Source organism: Pelophylax lessonae (assembly GCF_965119305.1).
Source record: "Pelophylax lessonae genome assembly, chromosome: 4".
NCBI lineage: Eukaryota > Metazoa > Chordata > Amphibia > Anura > Ranidae > Pelophylax > Pelophylax lessonae.
The window spans coordinates 141,515,177-141,535,597 of NC_138771.1; the positions used below are offsets into that span (position 1 = coordinate 141,515,177).

General features: G+C 42.1%; 1 protein-coding gene across 1 annotated transcript in view; it reads left to right on the plus strand.

Moving 5' to 3' along the window:
• The first annotated feature begins 15,719 nt into the window (after positions 1–15,719).
• Positions 15,720–20,421, plus strand: part of NRG4 (neuregulin 4) — a 40,972-nt gene continuing 36,270 nt past the window's right edge. Inside the window, exon 1 of the mRNA XM_082252855.1 lies at positions 15,720–15,985. The gene's annotated coding sequence lies outside the window, so the exon portion shown is untranslated. The remainder of the gene's footprint in view (positions 15,986–20,421) is intronic.

The window sequence follows — 20,421 nt, forward strand, 5'->3', positions numbered from 1 at the left end:
CCAGTTTGCCAAAATGTTTAATTTTGCGGCAAAATACATTTTGCCGCAATCACTTCCCTCACCCTTACCTATCACATTCACTATATTGTAAGAAGTGTTGGGACACCTGCCTTTACACGCACATGAACTTTAATGGCATCCCAGTCTTAGTCTGTAGGGTCCAATATTGAGTTGCCCCACACTTTGCAGCTATAACAGCTTCAACTCTTCTGGGAAGGCTGTCCACAAGGTTTAGGAGTGTGTCTATGGGAATGTTTGACCATTCTTCCAGAAGCGCATTTGTGAGGTCAGGCACTGATGTTGTACAAGAAGGCCTAGCCCACAGTCTCCGTTCTAATTCATCCCAAAGGTGTTCTATAGGTTTGAGGTCAGGACTCTGTGCAGGCCAGTCAAGTTCCTCCACCCCAATCTCACTCCATGCCTTTATGGACCTTGCTTTGTGGACTGGTGTGCACAGGAACAGGAAGGGGCCATCCCCAAACTGTTCCTGCAAAGTTAGGAGTATGAACTTGTCCAAAATGTCTTGGTATCCTAACCCCTTTAACAGTTCCCTTCGCTGGAACTAAGGGGCCAAGCCCAACCCCTGAAAAATAACTCCACACCATAATCCCCCCTCTACCAAATGATTTGGACCAGTTTACAAAGTAAGGTCTATAAAGACATGAATGAGTCCTGACCTCAACCGATAGAACACCTTTGGGATGAATGAGAGCAGGGACTGCGAGCTAAGCCTTCTCATCCAACATCAGTGCCTGACCTCACAAATGCACTTCTGTAAGAATGGTCAAACATTCCCATAGACACACTCCTAAACCTTGTGGACAGCCTTCCCAGAAGAGGTGAAGCTGTTATAGCTGCAAAGGGTGGGCCAACTCAATATTGAACCCTACAGACTAAGACGGGGATGCCATTCAAGTTCATGTGGAAGTAAAGGCAGGCGTCCCAATACTTTTGGTAATATAGTGTGTATAACATGGAAGCATACATTTTCTAGTGTAAATCAGATTCATGAAAATGACACCCACTAATTAACCAGATATCAGTGACATGAATAAAAGAGGAGTTCATGCATCCAGGATTAGGTATTAACGGTGACTGGCAACATTTGAGTCAGTCCTGTTCTTTACAATTACTGGCCAGTGGAGGAGACCTGATAAAATTAAAACAAGAGTAACTTGTCTGTTACTTTCTAACCAATTTCTGAGAAGAACACCAACTATGGTTAGAGGATATGGTAATATGGGCATCCACTAACTCTAAGGCTTCATGCACAATGGAAAGTTTATAAATGCTTTTCTCCCGATAGGAGAAAAGCAACTTAAAAAATGCACCTAAGCCACATTTATGCAAGCACGTTTAGGGGCATCAAGTGCATGGGCATTCATTTATTTCATTGGCCAGAATAATAATTAATTTTGATTATTGAAATAAAACAATGCTCAAAAGTGTTATATCAGTGAGAACAGAATTAGGCAGGCTCAATAGGTATTTATTAAACAGTTATTCACATTGATAAAACGTAACTTTAGTATTTAACACAAACACTTGGAAGTTAACTGCAGACAGTTTAATTAGTTATATGTAAAATTTCTCATTACAATAGATAGCATTAATTGTTATATACTGTGGTTGTACAGTTCAGAAGAAAGTAATTTATTGTGTCCCCAAATAAACAGCAGAAAGGAATGAAAAAAAAGATTTAAGATTTGCAGTTTTTCTTGGAATACAGAAATACTTAGAAACGATAGCACAGCATATTCCATCAAGGAATGTAGAGATAAGAAGCCTTTCCCTTGAATAGATACAAGTGGGCATGGGAGCTGTCCCTGACATGCTAATACGAAAATACACACTTCTAAGACATCATTTAGCATTGAGAATACAGATCATACTAATGTAGGCTTAAAGGGTTAGTTCACCTTTTCAGAAAAAATGGAAAGGTGAAATAACACCCTACACCATTTAACCCCCCTAGTCCCCACTGTACTTACTTTAGTGGGTGATAAGTTTTCAGTACCCACACAGCCAGTGCTGCGATCCAGGAATGTGAAATCCTTGCTCTTCTCCCCATTCTTTCTGCAAGGCCTCCAGGACAGATCAGTGCAATCCTCTGTGCTGGCGCTGACCTATCAGAATCATTCTAATTCATCCTGAAAACCCTGCTTGGAAAAGAGTGGTGATTTAGAATTATTGGACAACTGCACCCACTTTGTGGGTACTGACAGCTCATCACCCATGGAGGTAAGTAGAGCAGGGACCAGGGGGTAGGGAAGGTGTAGAATTGTCCATTCTTCCTTTCCATTCTTTTAGAAAAGGCAAACTTACACTTTAAACTTGGAAGTAAACTTTGTAATATTCTAGGATTGTGGTATTCTAGTACACTTTCAACCTTTTCTGGAAGTTATACTGTTTTTGGTCAAAAGGAAGATACATTATCCTGCCTATCCTGAACAGTCCAGAAAGAAAACTGTATATTGATCAATGTTCCAGTCCAGCTGAACGTTTAGTCCACCTGTGCACTCCATAAAATGAGCCCAGGTTAGGGCATCTACTTAATTCTTGGTCAGTTAGGTACCTTCCGCAATGTGACCCTAACCATTAGGAAGAATCTATGCTTGATACCTTGACACCTTGTAGAGTAATACATTATAATGTATGAGGTCTTACTGTGTATAAGTGAATCCCAATATCTGATGTTGTTAATGTTCACCAAGCTGGGTGCTTGAAATAGTACATACCTTTGTTATTTTTATGGGGTTACAATCTAGAAGAGTCATTCTCAACCAGGCCCACACTGGCCATAGGGCAAATGCCCAGTGGCCTTGGGCCAAGTTGTCCGAGGCCTATTGATGACTGCGGTCCGGACAGTGCTTACACAGACCACGGTCACCGATTACCTCCCACTATGGGGCCATGGGGCTTGTGTCTCCTCTCCTGCCTCTCCCGCCCTGCCAGTGATGTTATCCTATCAGCAGAGCAGGGGGCGGGAGGAACTGAAGATCTGCACACAGAGTGGGAGTCTTTTCATTTTAACAAGCAGGTAATCACTCACTTGTTAATATGATCCAGATCTGCAGCTCCTCCCACCCCCTGCCCTGCTGATAGGATGACATAGTCGGCAGGGCAGAAGACCTTGGAGAAGACACACAGGCTGAATCCTGCCTCTGCCCTGCTGAAGGTAGGACTATGCTGGAGAGGCAGAGAGTAAAAGGGGGCACTCTGATTAGAGAGAAATGGGGGGAGTGACTGCAATGAGCACTGTGATGGGGGGCTGTGATTGCTAGGGGCACTGTAATGTAAAAGGGGACTGTGATATAAAGGGGACTGCACTGTAAAATGGAACTGTAATCATTACAGTGCCCCTTTACAATGCAGTCCCCTTTATATCACATTGCCCCTAAATGCTCAAGTCTAGTTTTTGCCCCAGTCCAGGCCTGTTCTCAACTAGGGTTCTGTGAAACACTAGGGTTCCTCCAGAGTTTGATAAGGGTTCTTTGAGCTGTGGCTGGTTGACCTCCCATCTGTAGGTGTATCCATAAGTTCAAGGCCAACACCAGGTGGCAAAGCCAGCAGCATGACTCCATTATCTTTTTATCTGTCTGTAAGGGGGGCATTCTTCCCACTGACAACCAATGTAGGGGCAGTAATTTCACTGAGACCTAAAAATGTGTATTAGTATCAATACGTTTTATTGAGTTTTACAAAATATATAACAGAAGTATGCATTTCAGATACAGAATCAGGAGACACATTTTTTATCCAATGGTTGTTACTCAACAAGACAAGAGTGATAAACGAAGCTCCTACACATTCTCTGATCAATTGATGAAGGAAGGAAAAAGCTGTATCAAGAATGTTGTCCAAAATCCAAAAATATTAAAATAAGAGAAGCAAGAAACAGTGACAGAAAAAGGTGTATTCCGGGTAGCATATAAGATAACTTAAGAATAAAACTACAATATAAAGAATAAAATCCCATTAATTGTGATAAACTGTAACAAAGAAAGGAAGAGAAAAAAGCAGGAAGGGTTTGAGTAGGTAGTGAGTAAAGTAAGAGTAAAAAAAAAAGAAAAAAAAAAAGGGCAGGATAGGATATGATGTTCGAGTCTCTCCAAATTCTGCCTCATTAAAGCAATTACTACAGGAGTATCAGGGTATTTACGGTACTGAGAGTATGTGATGAACGCATTGAATCCCAGAGCTTCATACCTTCAGAAACTGCTTGTGTGAGTCTGTAAGTATGCTAGTTAACTTTTCATTAACAAAAAAGGAGTCGATTCTTCACCATGCACCTTCATATGGGGTAAATTGTTTTTTCCAAGCATGTGCTATGAATTTGCGTAGCAGCTAGAAAAATATAGCAAGCTTATGCTGAACTTTGGTGAGGGAGGAGGAATGAAAACGGTGGAGTGCCAGCCATAAATCCGATTGTGAATAGTGAATAAGCTTTGTGATAGTTTGAATTCTTTGGTCCAGAACCTACTTATCATTTGGCAGGTCCACCATATGTGCAAGGCACACAGCTACCAAAGCATGTATCCAGTAGACCAGGGTAAAGGTGTACTAGCCTGGAGGGACCATGTATCAAGGCTGGTCTTTCTTGGACCTAGACATGTTTAGTCCTTCTCCCACTTTGAAATATTAGCATGAGTTGACGCAGTATACAGTGGGTTAAGATTATATATGGAAAAAAGCTTGGGAGGGTTGCGGTAGCCAATTTGTTCAAAAGTGGTCAGCTTAGTGTCCAAGGTTTTGTCAGATATTAATGAATAGATCCAATGTCTAAGTTGCATATAACAGAATAATTTTGTGTTAGATGCTTGCAGTTTGTCTTTAATATCAGACCAATTGCAGATGGACTCTTTGTCAGAGTATACCTATCAGACATGCGCATTCTCAGCAGAATAGTGAACAGGCGCGCGCATGCGTGCAGGAATGCGCACAGATTCATGCGCATGGGCGTGTACTCAGTGGCGAACTGGCACTAGACAGGCTATTTAAGGATGCTTAGGCTCATTTTTAATTGCTGACTGGTCTTTCAGCTATTCCCTGCATCCTGCTACTACTCTGCTTGTTCGACTGTTGCTGATCCAGCTTGCCTCTGACCTGAACTGGGATCCTGCTTCTGCCTTGCTGCCAGTTCTTGACCATGTATCTGCCTTATGATTCTGTACCTCACTGCCCACCTGCTGCTGACCTCAGCTATCTCTGTGACCACACTTCTGTTCCTTGCTCTGTTCCCACAACCAGTTTGAGTGCCTACCTGACTGTCATCTGTATAAGCTCTGCTCACCGCAGTGAGTTTCTGTCTCAAGTCTGCTGCGAGCTCTGACAAGCCATCTGGAACTTGCACCCCATGCAGAGTGCCCCTTTGACTTTGGCTGGATCTCCATGAACAGGTACTGCTCCTGACCTAATGTTCTGGCAGCCTGCCTGGGATCACTTCTATTAACACCTGCCGGCACTTGTGTTCCTCCTGTCCCTCGATACCCTCTATTCCATCTTCAGTGGGACCTGGGCTGGAGATACAAGAGAGGCCTATCTCGTCATTCCAGTCTTCTAGCAGGTACGTGACACCCTTGCTCTAAGAATGAATATACAAAAGTAAATGATGGGATGTCCACAAGCTAAAGACTACCTGAAAATTATTTTAATGGTTCATCTGTGGTAAAAAGGTTGAGAAAGGCTGGTCAGGCTTGTAGCAATATACAGTAAGAGTACATCTCCTTGGGTAAGAGTAACCAGCCTGGCGCTACATGGATTCCTGCATTCATTTAACTTTAGATAGGAAATGATTAAATCGTTTGTTATAATTATAACCACAGTCTGATTAAACAGACTAAGTTTGCTAAAAAAAAAAAAAATATTGTGGAAAAGGTTAGAGGCTTTCTCCATATGGCAACAGTAGTTACCTTAATTATCTATTTCTGGTAACATATTGTTTACATTTGCTTAAAAATGATAATGTTCCCTTAAAGAATTGCTTCAGATCATTCATAGTCAGGAACTGGCCTGTTCAGAAAATGTTGTATTATTCTAAGTGTGTTATTATTATGGGTTTTATGGACCATTTCCAAATGAAAAAAAACCTGTACCCTTTATATAGTTACAGATTTACTGAACATGTTTTTTTTTTTTTTTAGGGAGGCACTACACAGCACGAGTGATTTTTAATTGCTGAAAGTCAAACTCTAGGCAGATATAAAAGACACACAATAACACAGCTATGTAATTGTTAATGCATCATTAAATACATTTTTAAATGCAAACAAATTAGGACTGTAAGTACCTAAATCTGATCTTTTTGCAGTCTCTGTACAGCAGGGCTGGAATGTGAGAATAAGAAGCAGAACAAGAAGTCAATTTCATGAGCTGTCAAGAAGCATGCTGATAAGCAAAAGAAAGAGTATAATTTGTTATGCGTCTTCTCTTTCCACAGTCCATTCACATGCTGGGGTGGGTCCAGGACAACCTTGACTCAGGAAAAGTGGGTTGAATGATACTGGCTTTTAGACTGAGGACATCTAGTTAGGGAAAAAAGGACTTTGGGGAGAGTCTCTTGATTTTGAATGTGAATATGATTTTGTTACTTTATCTTTTAATGGTCAGTTTGTTTTATTTTGTTAGTTTTGGCAGTTCTGCTTTATGACTTTGAGAGTAACAAAACCAAACGAAAAAATAATCACGCTGAAACTTCTGTCCTTTTAAGTTAGCTTCACACTCATGTTTTATGGTAAAAAGCCACATTTTATTGTGTATTTTCAAAATGCACAGTAACATACTAATACCAAAAAATAACCGCGCTAAACACACTGTGAAAAATATGTGTGCTTAGTGAAATTGCACAACTAAAATTAGACTAAAAATCAAAGCAGCAGCTTAAGTGGGAACACACCAATAGAAAATATATAATAGAAGCCGTGCTAATTTGAGACATGCAAAATGAGAGCATGTGATAAAATAATCAAACAGCGAAACAAATAATACAAAGGTGATGCTAAAAAAGCAATCAAAAATAATGATAGTGATCAATGCACATCAACATAATATGAATATATTATGTGAATAAAGAGTACAGTCCAAAAGATTGTGCAAAGTGTAAGAACAGGAATTCCTTCACCGTGATGGATAGCTCTTCACTCTATAAGAGCATAAGTGCCGCGCTATGCGCTTACCACAAATCAGATGTAAACAGGCTCAGTAGTGAATAAAGACAGCCAAGACACAGATTCGTCCACCACAGTGCTTCAAACCGTGATGACAGGTGAAGATCACACTATGCGCTTACCGCAACTTAGGTGAAAATAAGCCCAACTCAATACATGAAAACTGAACTTCTGACCGATCCAATAGAGAAGGGATGATCTCTCCAACTGATGCAGCCTAGCGGGAGCGCCAATCACTTGCAGGGTTAAAGCACGAACCGTCCGGATCAACATACACACTGCAAGCTCTGGTGGTCGACAGTAACATACTGCTTTACAAAATTCTACAAGAGCATTGCTTCAGTTTATTTCTGAAAGAAATGGGCTGCCTTAATGCAATAGATATTACCATATGAAATACTGCATGTTCACACATGTATTAATGCAAAGCAAAATATTGCTATAGTGGGAAGGTACCCTGGATGATTTTTCTTTTAACGCTGCGGATAACAGGAACTAGAAACTCCAATACTAAAATACTCCAGATAAACGTCAGGTAAACATTATTATGTATTGTTATTTACTGAAACTACCATTTATTCCAACTATGTATTCATTAAAATCATTCGGTGCATTTTACATACTTGTAAGGGGGCTTCTGATTGGCTGTGTGTTGGCGCCAACTGCTGAAGTCCCCACTCTGCTTCTGCTTGGATAGGACTGCAACTCACTGCTGGTAGTGTGTTAGCCTTTGCCATATTGTGCCCAACTCCTTACCGTAGGCGTTGTTATGTTATTCCTGGCCATCAGCCTTTATATTCAAAAGAAAGGAATGTCCACGCAAAGTTGTAGCTTCTGCACATAAAGCGGATTTCCGGCCACGAAAATGTTTTTTCAATAAAAATACCCCCTGGACAGTCAGGGCTAGTACATTCCACAATGGATAGCCTCTGTACTGTCCCGGGTCGCACTTACCTTTTAGAAGAAATACTTACTTTGAAAATTTCTTCTCCAGCGCTGCCATCTCGGATGTGGGCAGCTGAAGCCAGCGCGTCCTCTTTTCCCAGAATGCGCCTGCACCGGCCCCGCTCGTCACTTCCGGTGTGGGCGCGTCATCCCCCCAGAAGCTGTTTAGCAGGGAATGAGCGCCAGCACCGGAAGTGACGAGCGGGGCCGTTGCAGGCGCATTGATTCCTGAGAGCGAGGACGTTCAGCTCCCAGGAATCAATGCAAAGAGGAAGTGACGGTGCGGGCCGCGGCCGCAGAGGGAGGAAGTGGAAGAAAGGTGAGTATATTTTTCTTGAATAACAAGGTAAGTAAACAAAAAAAATCGTAACTATCCATTTCTTTTTCAGGTGACCAAAAGCAAGCGGATGGCCCAAAATCGATTATGTCGATTTTGTGGCCTGGAACTCCGCTTTAACTGTAGCATTTGAAAGATGACCTCACATGTACATAGTATGTGGTGTCACTTGGCATACTTCACCAATCACATATAGTGAATAGTCTGCAGCAGTCACATGTGAAAGCCACACATTGTATACCGCTGCTAAGCCATCTTCCCTGATATTGCTCTCCTGTCCTTGGGCGCACCATTGTGTTAGATCCCACAGGCTTGATGCATCCAGCTTACGACTCCCTTCATGTCATTCCAGAGATAGAACTGCTGCAGCTGCTCTTCTAGTTTGGTACACCTCACCCAGGTGTCACTAGAAGGCCCAGGGGCATTAAAATGCCCCCAAAGGACACTGGCCCTTCCTAAAAGGCCTTTTGCATTTCCATTCCCAGTTCAGTTAGACCATGTTCCCAGGCCACTAATACAATGTTTAGAGAGACAGGATAACTACAGACAGTGCTTGCTTCCCATGCCCTGACTGCACTAAGCTCCTGCCATCATGGCATATATATGGGCACTAACTCACTCCACCCATTACATCACTACAGGAAGGCTTTGTCTAAAAGGGACCTAACACCCAATTACAGTATTCCCTGATACCACACATTATTACTAGAGCCATCTAGTGGAAGACTGGCTAACTCCACCTGCATACACACCCCTCCTTTAACTATGGTATGTCCTTGAACCATGAGGGGAATCCACTATCAGGAAGATGGCTTGCATAAGCTATAAGAGCAATATGGTAGTAAAGTGCAACATAACAAGACAGTAAACCATAATTTAAGGTATAATAGTCCACGGTGGCACAGGGGTAGGTGCTGGCTCACAAGCTGTGGCGGCCAGGTTCGCCTCCTCCAATTACTCTTCTGTCAACGCAGCACCCTTAGGGGCATTCCACAAAGCCCCCAGCCAGTCCTCATACTCCTCCTCTTTGACTAGAGACTCGGTCACTACCTCTGCATTTAGTGGTTCCACACGGGATGAGACCAAACTGGCTTTCCCACTAGCATTGAGGAACCACTGTATGTAGCAGGCTGCATTGCATCCTCCATAGGCATTAGCTGTGCAGTAAACTCAGCTCTTGGTGGTTTTTCCTGTGTGGGCTCTCGACAGAGCTCAACCCTGCTGGTGTTAAGGAAACATTCAACCTAGCTGTCCTTGGAGGAACCCTGTTGGGGAACATCATCCTCCTGCACCACCAGGTCTGCAGAGCCTGGGTTGACTATCCACCACTGGCTTAAATTTGGAGCTGTCTTTCTCAGCAACTGGCCATGATCCTTCACCTTCCATGGCACCCACCTCTCACAAGATTCCTCCCCAACTGGCAGGATCTCAAAAAGGAATGCGCGACATTCTCCACAGTGAGCCCAAGATGTCTAAACCGCTGTTAATGCACCACAGTCTGAACATACTGGGACCAGGATTTCAATGGTCCCAGTGCAGCACAATGTCATGCCTTGCCTGAGCATCACTTGCAGACCAGTGTCCAGAGTAATATCCTTGATGACAGTAGCATTGAAGCGGGGATGAGCAATTTGCTGCATATGGATATTTCCCTATTCTTGTTTTATTTACTTATATTATTATACTGGTTATGATTAAAAGATAACATTTTCAAAAGTATTTGGTCTTTTTTGTAGTCAGATCTATATATAATGTTGCATACAACTTTTTTGTAATTAGTCAGCAGGTGAAACTCTTGGGTGTTTTTCACATGCTATCTTCTTACTGCCTGCTGTAAAAACTATAAGAACCAATAATCAAGCCTTATCTTACTCTAATCTGGGACATCACCTGCACCTGTATGGTGTTGTGAACATAGCCTAACCTACATGCAGAAAAAAAGTATCCCTGTATAGACACATGAAAAAGAGGCTATTTTGTTTTTTTTCTGCCTGCTGTAAAAAGCCTGCTGTTTACAGAGCTCAACAGCTGAAGCTGAAATTTACACACACAGATGTGTTTTAGCATGGACCTCTTCACCTAAAGTTTTCTAAAAAAAAAAAAAAACAGCTGTGAAAGTTTACTATTTGTGCTGTACTTTGTTCTTTTGCTAACTATCTTTCTCTTTAGCTAACTCATAATGCTTTGGCAATCCCTTCTCATGTATGAAGATAAGGATTTTGGGTTCATATATGATGATCTCTTTTTGGTGATTGGTTGTATTCTAGGAGTCAGGGGGTAGTGTAGCATGTTTGTCCATACAGTAAGGGTATTTGGCAAGGCTCTGTTAGGTTGAAGGCAGGTAAAGAATGATTACCATGTCTACATTAATGTTGTCATATTATTTTTTCTAATGTAGACAAAGTTAAGGCTTGCATTAAAGGAAATTAATTTTTAATTACTTGTTTAGATACAGGATATGTGTTTGATCAGTTTGACGTTAACAATATTATTGGTGTAAAACATAAAGACAGAGAATATAAACCTAAGCCCAATTTCTCTATCACCCTGCGCTGGTAGAAGGATGTGAACTTGCTAAACTGTATAATACAGTAAATAGCAGTGTCTAGCAGCTGCTTTGATGAATAAAAACTGATAAAAGGATGTGAATAGCCTCAAAGTCAAAGACAAGGAAGTACCACATAAGCAGCGCTTAAATGAGTGCATACATAAACCATATGTGCAAAATACAGCAATCAAGTGAGATAGATGTACTAGTAATCAATACAAAAGTCCATCTTGACCAATCGAAAAGGGGATGACCCGTCACCATGAAGTGAAAAGATAATGGATGGCAAACTTCCACCACACCGCGTGACCCCTTAGGCAGTCAACACTCACCGAATGCCTGAAACAACTGAGCCTTCAGAGTACCAATATAAATCCCGGATCACTCCTCAGGATAATCAACACTGGCAGGTGAATCTCTCTCAGGAAAGCTCACAGAAGACTGGAACACTCAGAACGGCATCACCTCCATACATCCACACTGCAAGCTCTGGAGGTCGACCACCAGAGCTTGCAGTGTGGATGTATGGAGGTGATGCCGTTCTGAGTGTTCCAGTCTTCTGTGAGCTTTCCTGAGAGAGATTCACCTGCCAGTGTTGATTATCCTGAGGAGTGATCCGGGATTTATATTGGTACTCTGAAGGCTCAGTTGTTTCAGGCATTCGGTGAGTGTTGACTGCCTAAGGGGTCACGCGGTGTGGTGGAAGTTTGCCATCCATTATCTTTTCACTTCATGGTGACGGGTCATCCCCTTTTCGATTGGTCAAGATGGACTTTTGTATTGATTACTAGTACATCTATCTCACTTGATTGCTGTATTTTGCACATATGGTTTATGTATGCACTCATTTAAGCGCTGCTTATGTGGTACTTCCTTGTCTTTGACTTTGAGGCTATTCACATCCTTTTATCAATATTATTGGTGTGTGTTAATGCTTTGAAAAATATTTCTGTGTGTAACTTTGCTAATATATATACTGTATATCTAGCTATATGTGCATGTATAGGGACCATCATATTTACTTCTTACATACACAGGCTCTGCTTTCTTTTTGCAGTAATACACAGTAGTTGTAGTTTAATGCAACTTATCACAATGCAAGTCTATAAATCAGCTGATGTATGAAAACTATGCACAGCCTGTATAGCTGGTATCATATCTCAAGAATTTTTAGTCAAGGAGGTTGAATAAAGCTGAGATAAAGACACAGAGATAAAGCTCCCTCCAGTGGCTTATCTACAAATCCCTGAATTTAATACAATAAAACATAGGAAGTGCAAGTCTATTTTTTCACATCATATAAAAAAAAAATTTAAGATAAACAATGCAATACTATATACTTATGTAGATAAACATGCACTGTGCAGTATGGTCCGCATAGCTATATTGCCAAACACATCTCTATTCCTACTCTTGGGTTTATACTGTAAAGTTGATTTAATAAAACAGTAGAGCATGTGCAGTTTCCAAAGTGAATTTTTACTTAGTTTAGTGAATGAGGTGACGCTACTGTAAGTAAACATTCACTTTGCAAAGAATATCTAATCACATGCAAGGAAAATAAAAAAATATACCTGGACCCCAGCTGGATGAAGGAGCAGGACTAGCTTGTAATGTCACTTCAGACATTGGAACTGTGTGGGTGTCACATGATGTGTGTGGTGCATCATGTTGAGTTAGTCACAGGGTGCTATACAAGTCTAGGGCCATAGTTTGCCGATGGTGGTGCCCTGTCCCTAAAGACCCCTTCACTGGTATGCTCACCGAGGAGGTTGAAGCCAAGAGAGGTCTGATCCTTTTGAGAAATAATGCCTGTTTTTTCCTCCTTGGATAAGTACATCAAGAAGATCACAAGGGATAGGAGAAGTCTCCTCCCTAGAAAGAGAAGGCTTCCAATTCTGTGGGTAGACTTTCTATTCCTAAGGCAGGAACAAGTTCCTTTTATCCCTTTCAGGCCTCCAGCTCCAAGTCTAAATATGGAGCAGATTTTTGGCGAATGTTGTCCCTGGCAGAGACTTAAGCCCCGTACACACAAGTCGAAACTCGGCCGGGAATTTTCGTCCGACGACCGATCTGACGATTTTCGACTTGTTAGTATGATTCTTCCGACAACCGACTCCGACTTTTTGGCCGAAAAAATCCTGGTGTGCAGGCTATAAAATTTTTGTCCTCTGTCAAAACACGTCCGATTTTCGTGCAGTCAGTACAGATTTCGATGGGGAAAAATCTTATGAGCAAGACTAGGCATGCTCAGAGATGAAAGAACACATACAAAGCAATCCAACACATGACGTCACTTCTGAAGTAGAATTCTGTCGTGCGGGAAAATTTGTGTGCAGTCTAGAGCACATTCCAACCAACAGACACCACTCTGGACAAAAGAGAGACGACTGGTCGGCGGAAATTCGGTGCGTGTGTACGAGGCTTTACTAACTGGAGTACCGGAGCCTAACATTTGTTACGGCCCTGTCAATGATGGTTAATCTCCGGTACAAACTTCTGTTTTTCCTCCTTTGAGGCAGTGGCAGATGCCCAGTTTCCCTCCAGATTTCTGCAACTCAACATAGCAATGTGGGACAAACAGACTTGGTCCTTAGAATGTCCCAAGCGTCTGACCTGCAAGACCACGCTCTCCCTCGCATGGTGGATTTCCAGTCCAGTGCTGGAGTCAAGAAAACCCTTTTCCCCATAGATGTGGATAGTTCTTATGATGGATGCCAGCCTGTTTGCCTTGGGAGAAATCCTGGATGCCCTATTGCTGCAGGGGACTTGGTCATCAGTGCTAGGGAGGTCCAAATTTGGATCTTCTTGTGTCCAGATTAAACAACCAACAGATTTGTCACCAGGTCCACGGATCCTCAGACATTCACAGTTTATACTCTACTTACTCCATGGGATCAGTTCCACATGATTCACTTGATTGCTTTTCTGCCTCTCCAGTTTCTTCCTCACCTGCTCCACAGGAGTGAGATGGGCAATATTTCAGTTATTCTTATTTCCCCGGACTGGCCCAGAATCCAGGATGATGTGGTACTCAGGCATACTCAGACTCTTGGCAGATATGCTGTGGGCCCTTCTAGGTTTGTCCAGACCTTCTGTCCCTAGGGCTTGTTTAAATCCTGCTTCTCAGTCACTGGCTTTAATGGAATGGTTGTTGAAGCCTGGGTCCTGAGAGGCAGGCCTTTTGGATTTGTTCATCTCTATTCTATTGAAGCCTACAAGTCAATGTCTCTCAAAACCTACCATCACAACTGGAAAGCCTTTTTTTTTGTATTGTCCTGTCTTCAATTCTGCTCTAGACCAGCATCTGACCTATGAGTACCAACAAAGGGACCTTCGACCTCTGATTCCTTACTCAGGAAGTTTGTGCAAGGTGTTGCACACATCTCTACTCCATACATTCCCTTACGACTTCATGGGACTTTATACTTGGTTCTTTCAGCCCTTCAGAGGTTGCCTTTCTAACCTATTATGGATATTTTCTTATCTGACTTTACTCGACAGGTGGCCTTTCATTTTGCTATCACCTCTCTACAGAACGTCTATGAGTTAGAACCTTCCTGTAAAGAGCCTTTCTTAGTTTTACACAAGAACAAGGTTGTCTTGAGGCCTGAAGCCTCTTTTCTCCTTAAGGAGGTTTCCTCCTCCCACATCAACCAGGTCATAGTTTTCCTTTCTCCATGTCCTTTTCTGAAACATCCAAAGAAAAATTCTCTCCACTGTCTTGACATTATAAATGCTGTGAGAGCCTACCTATCCACTGCAGCCTCTTCAGGCAATCTGATTCCCGCTTCTGACATCTTGACAGGCTGAGACAGGATGATGTATTTCTTCTTCATATGTACAATTGTTTGTTCATACTGTCACCAAAGCGTGGCCAGAAAATACACTGAGCTGCGCATATACAGCTAAAGCCCCGTACACATGGGCTGAATGTCAGGAGACATCGACCGGTTTTAAAAAAATGGCCGACAATCGGCCAGTGTGTATGCCACCGTTCAGCTGGCTTTTGTTGGACGTGCATGCTGGAAAACCAGCAGCCGACCGGCTTCTGATCAAGGATCTCAGCCAAATGCCCTCCTGTCAGAACACAACAGCTCAGCAGGGGAGATCGCTGTACTAATGTTGGATTGTTAGTACAGCGGCTCTGACATTTTTTTCAGATTGAACGAAAAAAAAACTCACAGTGTGGACCAGGCTTTAGTGTACATTCCAAAGAAGATTGCAAACAGACTGGCACACTTGTTTTATTGTAAAAGAGACATGGCATGTCTCTTCTGCAATAAAAAGCCTGCCTGCTCAGAATTCTTTGCTGTTTAACTTTATTTTTGCTATAACAGAAAAATGCAAAGGACAGAGATATGTGGTACTCCATAGCAACCAATCAGAATTAATCTTTCAGCAGATTAATCATAGTGTTGTATTTGTCCCTGTGGCTAAATAGGCAATGCATGGTTTTCTTTGCTATTTGTCTAACTAAATAAAACATGAAAATGTACTTTATGACCCATGGCTGCAGTATTTATAATTGTTTCATGACCCCCTAGCTAGAAAGTAAAATATGTTTTGTCACATAAACTATGCCAGTTAGAAAATAGCTTTTTCTTATAGCAGCCCCACAGAATATTATGCGTCTTTGCTAATAATATCGCACATGAAATTATGCAATCAGCAAAATTCCAGTGATGCAACACGGCTGGAGGGAAGCGTAAGTGAGGATATAAAAAGCAGTGAAAATGTGCCAGGACAAAGAAGAACGGGAGCACAATGCAGTAATAGTAAACTGAACGCTCAGACAAAATTTTTTTTTTTTTTAGAAGGCATAGTGGAAAACGGTGAAAAGGATAGACTCAGCCCAGGGGAGGAGCAGCTGTTTCTGGCTGCAGAAGCTCTATATCCAATCTAGGATTGCATGGCTTGGCACAGACATTGCACTGAGCAGTGAGAGGCGAGAAGCTCTACTATATTTCCCCTACATGCGAGAACACTGTAAGTAATTAAACACACCAGTTGTATGTGTCAGTACTATATGTCTGAGGTTAGCAGTGTAATTCACATGGATAAGATACATGTGGAAATGCTTAACAGTATTTATTCTTTGAAAGGGCCTTTATGTAACTATAAGCTTTGCTGTCAATATATGATCAGAATCGACATCTTTTTACATTGCTTGTATGCTATCTTACAATGATCTGGTCTTAAAATTATTGTGCTGTTTATAGTGATCTAGAATACATATATCTGTATCTAACATTTTACCACTGGGTATCTGTATTATAGAAATTAAATCCTGCGTTTTATTATTTTGTTTCTTCTGTTCATGGAACTTGGCAGAACACAACTTTACTAGTTCATTTATAAAATGTATTATTTTAGGAAGTGTAAGTATGTATAACTGTAGATGCTGCTAATATCTAAGCACCCCAACATGTACAAGTATTCAGGTTTAGGATTTCGGACTGCGCTCAGCATGATTGTTCTGGTCAAATTACTCCAAAGTGTTGAAGCCAAAGACAGCCAGGCAACTAGCATTTTTAGATAAAGGTCAGTAGGGGCATTCTATATATGTGTGCAACCACCAGCAGAGAAAAATGCGCTGCCGCTAAGGAGATGCGGGTGGGTACCATTAATTCTAATGGAACTGCACTGTGCGGTTTCCCTGCGGCCGCATTTTCTGAAAAGGTGCAGGGACATTTTCAGTGGACACAGCAGCCCATTCAAATAGATGGGCTGCTGTGCACGAGGATACACAGCTGTGAGGAAACCGCATATATGTGAACCAAGCCTTAGAGCCGGTTCACACAAATCCGACTCAAAGTTGCCCCGACTTTGAAGTCGCCCGTGCAGCGCGACTTCATCGCGGCTTGCAAACGACTTCTCATAATAGAGAAAGTCGCTCCGACTTTGCCAAAAAATAGTGCAGGAACCTTTTTCTAAGTCGGAGCGACTTAAGTCACTCTGATTAGAACGGTTCCATTGCACAGCATTGGGAGCTACTTGTCAGGCGACCAAGTCGCCTGACAAGTCCGAGTAGTGTGAACCGGCTCTTAGAGTCAGTTAACTAAAATGTATGAGGTATTAAAGGAACACTGTCTATTTTATCCTTTAAATTCAGTTCACAAAGATAAATGCCATCAATCTTTAATTTTCCACAGAAAACATTTATATCTGTTCTCTAACTTCTCATACATCAATATTTAATCTCAAGTTTTATTTTATCATCATCTTAGACACCTCATTTCCTTTCCTCCCTATGATTACCACCTGAAGCTGGTGTAATTTTAAAGTCCAATTCTACCCTGTACAGAGTGTGTACATCAGGTAGGTATATTCGTTTTTTTACAAAAGATTATCTAATTTATCAGTCTGCTGGGATCCCAGTCACTGCTTGGATGCTTCTTCCCATGTGTGCCTGTGCCAGCATATCTTCAGGGAAGGGTTCCTTCTCTGGACCTAAATTTAGAGACAGAGAACTATACTGCACCATAACATATACCAGTAATCTAGAACTTTTCTTTTAAGGGGTGCTAACATACACTATATTACTAAAAGTATGCCTTTACAAGCACAAGAAATTTATTGGAATCCCAGTTTCAGTCCCTTTGGTTCAATATTAAAGAGGTTGTAAACCCCCCAAAAATTGTTTTTTTCTTTTTGCAACCTGCAAGAGAAACACATAATGAGCTAGTATGCATCGCATACTACATAGTTACATAGTAGGTGAGGTTGAATAAAGACAATAGTCCATCCAGTTCAACCTGTGTAGGTGTGTGTGGCTGTAATCATCTCGCATACCCCTGAATGTTCTGATCCTTGAGATGTACGTCCAGTAGTGTTTTGAAAGCCACCATACTACCTGCAGAAACCACCTCTTGTGGTAGAGAATTCCACAATCTTGTAGCCCTAACAGTAAAGAACCCCCCACGTTGCCTGAGGTTAAAACGCTTCTCCTCTAATCGCATTGTATGCCCCCGAGTCCTCATGCAATCCCTGCGACTGAACAGCTTTTTTTCTAAGCCTAGATCCCCATTGAGATATTTAAAAATTGCTATCATGTCCCCCCTCAGGCGTCTCTTCTCCAGGGAGAATAAATCAAGCGATTGCAGACGCTCCTCATAATCAAGGTCCTCCAATCCCCTAATTAGTTTAGTTGCCCTTCCCTGGACCCTCTCCAGCTCAAACACATCCCTTCTGAGGACTGGTAACCAGAACTGGACAGAATACTCCAGATGCGGTCGGACCAGAGTTTTATAAAGTGGAAGGATTATAGTCTTATCTCTGGAATACATCCCTTTCTTTATGCATGCTAATATTTTGCTAGCCTTGGCAGCTGCCGCTTGACATTGCATGCTGTTGCCTAGTCTATCATCAACCAAGACTCCCAGATCCTTCTCCATTTTTGATTCTCCCAGGGGTTCCCCTCCTAACGTGTATTTTGCTTTTATGTTTCTAGTCCCCAAGTGCAAAACCTTACACTTCTCCACGTTAAACCTCATTTGCCAAGTTGTTGCCCACTCCGTTATTTTGTCCAGGTCATTCTGTAGGATATCTGCTTCATGCTGTGCTGTTATTGCCCTGCCTAATTTTGTGTCATCTGCAAAAACTGAAATTGAACTACTAATCCCGTCCTCAATGCTGTTTATGAATAAATTGAACAAGGTTGGTCCTAGGACTGAGCCTTGGGGGACCCCGCTTACTACCTCAGACCAGTCTGAGTATGCTCTGTTTATTACCACCCTTTGGACATGCCCTTTTAGCCATTTCCGTATCCAAGAGCAAACCCTGCTGTCAATACCTGCAGTCCTTATTTTATAAATTAAGCGCTTATGGGGAACTGTATCAAACGCCTTAGCAAAATCTAGGTACACCACATCCACTGGTCTGCCCCTATCTAGCTTACAGCTCACCTCCTCGTAGAATGTTAAGAGATTGGTTTGACAAGAACGCCCATTTGTAAACCCGTGCTGGTTACTACTGATGATGCTGTTGTCCTTAGCAAACTCTATGATATAGTCCCTTATCATCCAGAAGTTTACATACTACTGATGTCAGACTGACAGGCCTATAATTTCCCGGTATATGCCTCTGACCCTTTTTGAATATCGGAATCACGTTAGCTTTCCTCCACTCCCCTGGTACATCTCCTGTCCTAATACTGTCCGCAAAGATCAGGAACAGTGGTCTGGATATAACCTTACTGAGTTCCTTGAGTACTCTCGGATGTACGCCATCCGGGCCTGGTGATTTGTTTGTGTTAAGTTTATCCAGCCTTTCCCTGATTTCACCCTCTGTTAGCCATAGTGGCAAGTCCTGTGTATTACTACTAACCATACAGTCATGGTCAGTGTACCCCTCCGTTTCCTGTGTAAAGACTGACGAGAAAAAAGCATTCAGCACGGTTGCTTTTTCAGTGTCCTCTGTAACCATCCTCCCATCATCGTTAATTATGTGTGCAATATGCTCTGCCCTAGTTTTTTTGCTGTTGATATACTTAAAGAATTTCTATGGGTTTTCTTTTACTATCCTCCGCTATTTGTCTCTCAAAGTCTATTTTAGCCATCTTGATTTCGTGTTTACACTTCCTATTTGCCTCCTTGTATTGGTCGAAAGCCAATACTGTGCCTTCTGATTTATATTTCCTGAAGGCCAATTTTTTTCCCCTAATAAGTTTTTTAACGCCTATGTAACTATGTATAGGTAAAAGTGTCAGAGGAGGGTTTACTTCCTCTTTAAGTTGGTCCACCTTTTGCAGCTATAACAGCTTCAACTCTTCTGGGAAGGCTGTCCACAAAATTTAGGAGTGTGTCTATGGGAATGTTTGACCATTCTTCCAGAAGCACATTTGTGAGGTCAGGTACTGATTCGAACAAGAAGACCTGGTTCGCAGTCTCTGCTCTAATTCATTCTAAAGGTATTCTCTTGGGTTGAGGTCAGGCCAGTCACGTTCCTCCACCCCAAACTCCATGTCTTAATGGGCCTTGCTTTGTGCACTGATCCAAATCATTTAGTGGAGGGGGGATTATGGTGTGGGGTTGTTTTTCAGGGTTTGGGTTTGGCTTTGGCTTTTAGTTCCAGTGAAGGGAACTCCTAAGGCAGTGATGGCAAACCTTGGCACCCCAGATGTTTTGGAACTACATTTCCCATAATGCTCATGCACTCTGCAGTGTAGTGAAGCATCATGGGAAATGTAGTTCCAAAACATCTGGGGTGCCAAGGTTTGCTATCACTGTCCTAAGGCATACCAAGACATTTTTGGCAATTTCATGCTCCCAACTTAGTGAGAACAGATTGGGGATAGCCCCTTCCTGTTCCAACATGACTGTGCACCAGTGCTCAAAGCAAGGTCCATAAAGACGTGGAGGAACTTAACAGGCCTGCACAGAATCCTGACCTCAACCCAATAAAACACCTTTGGGATGAATTAG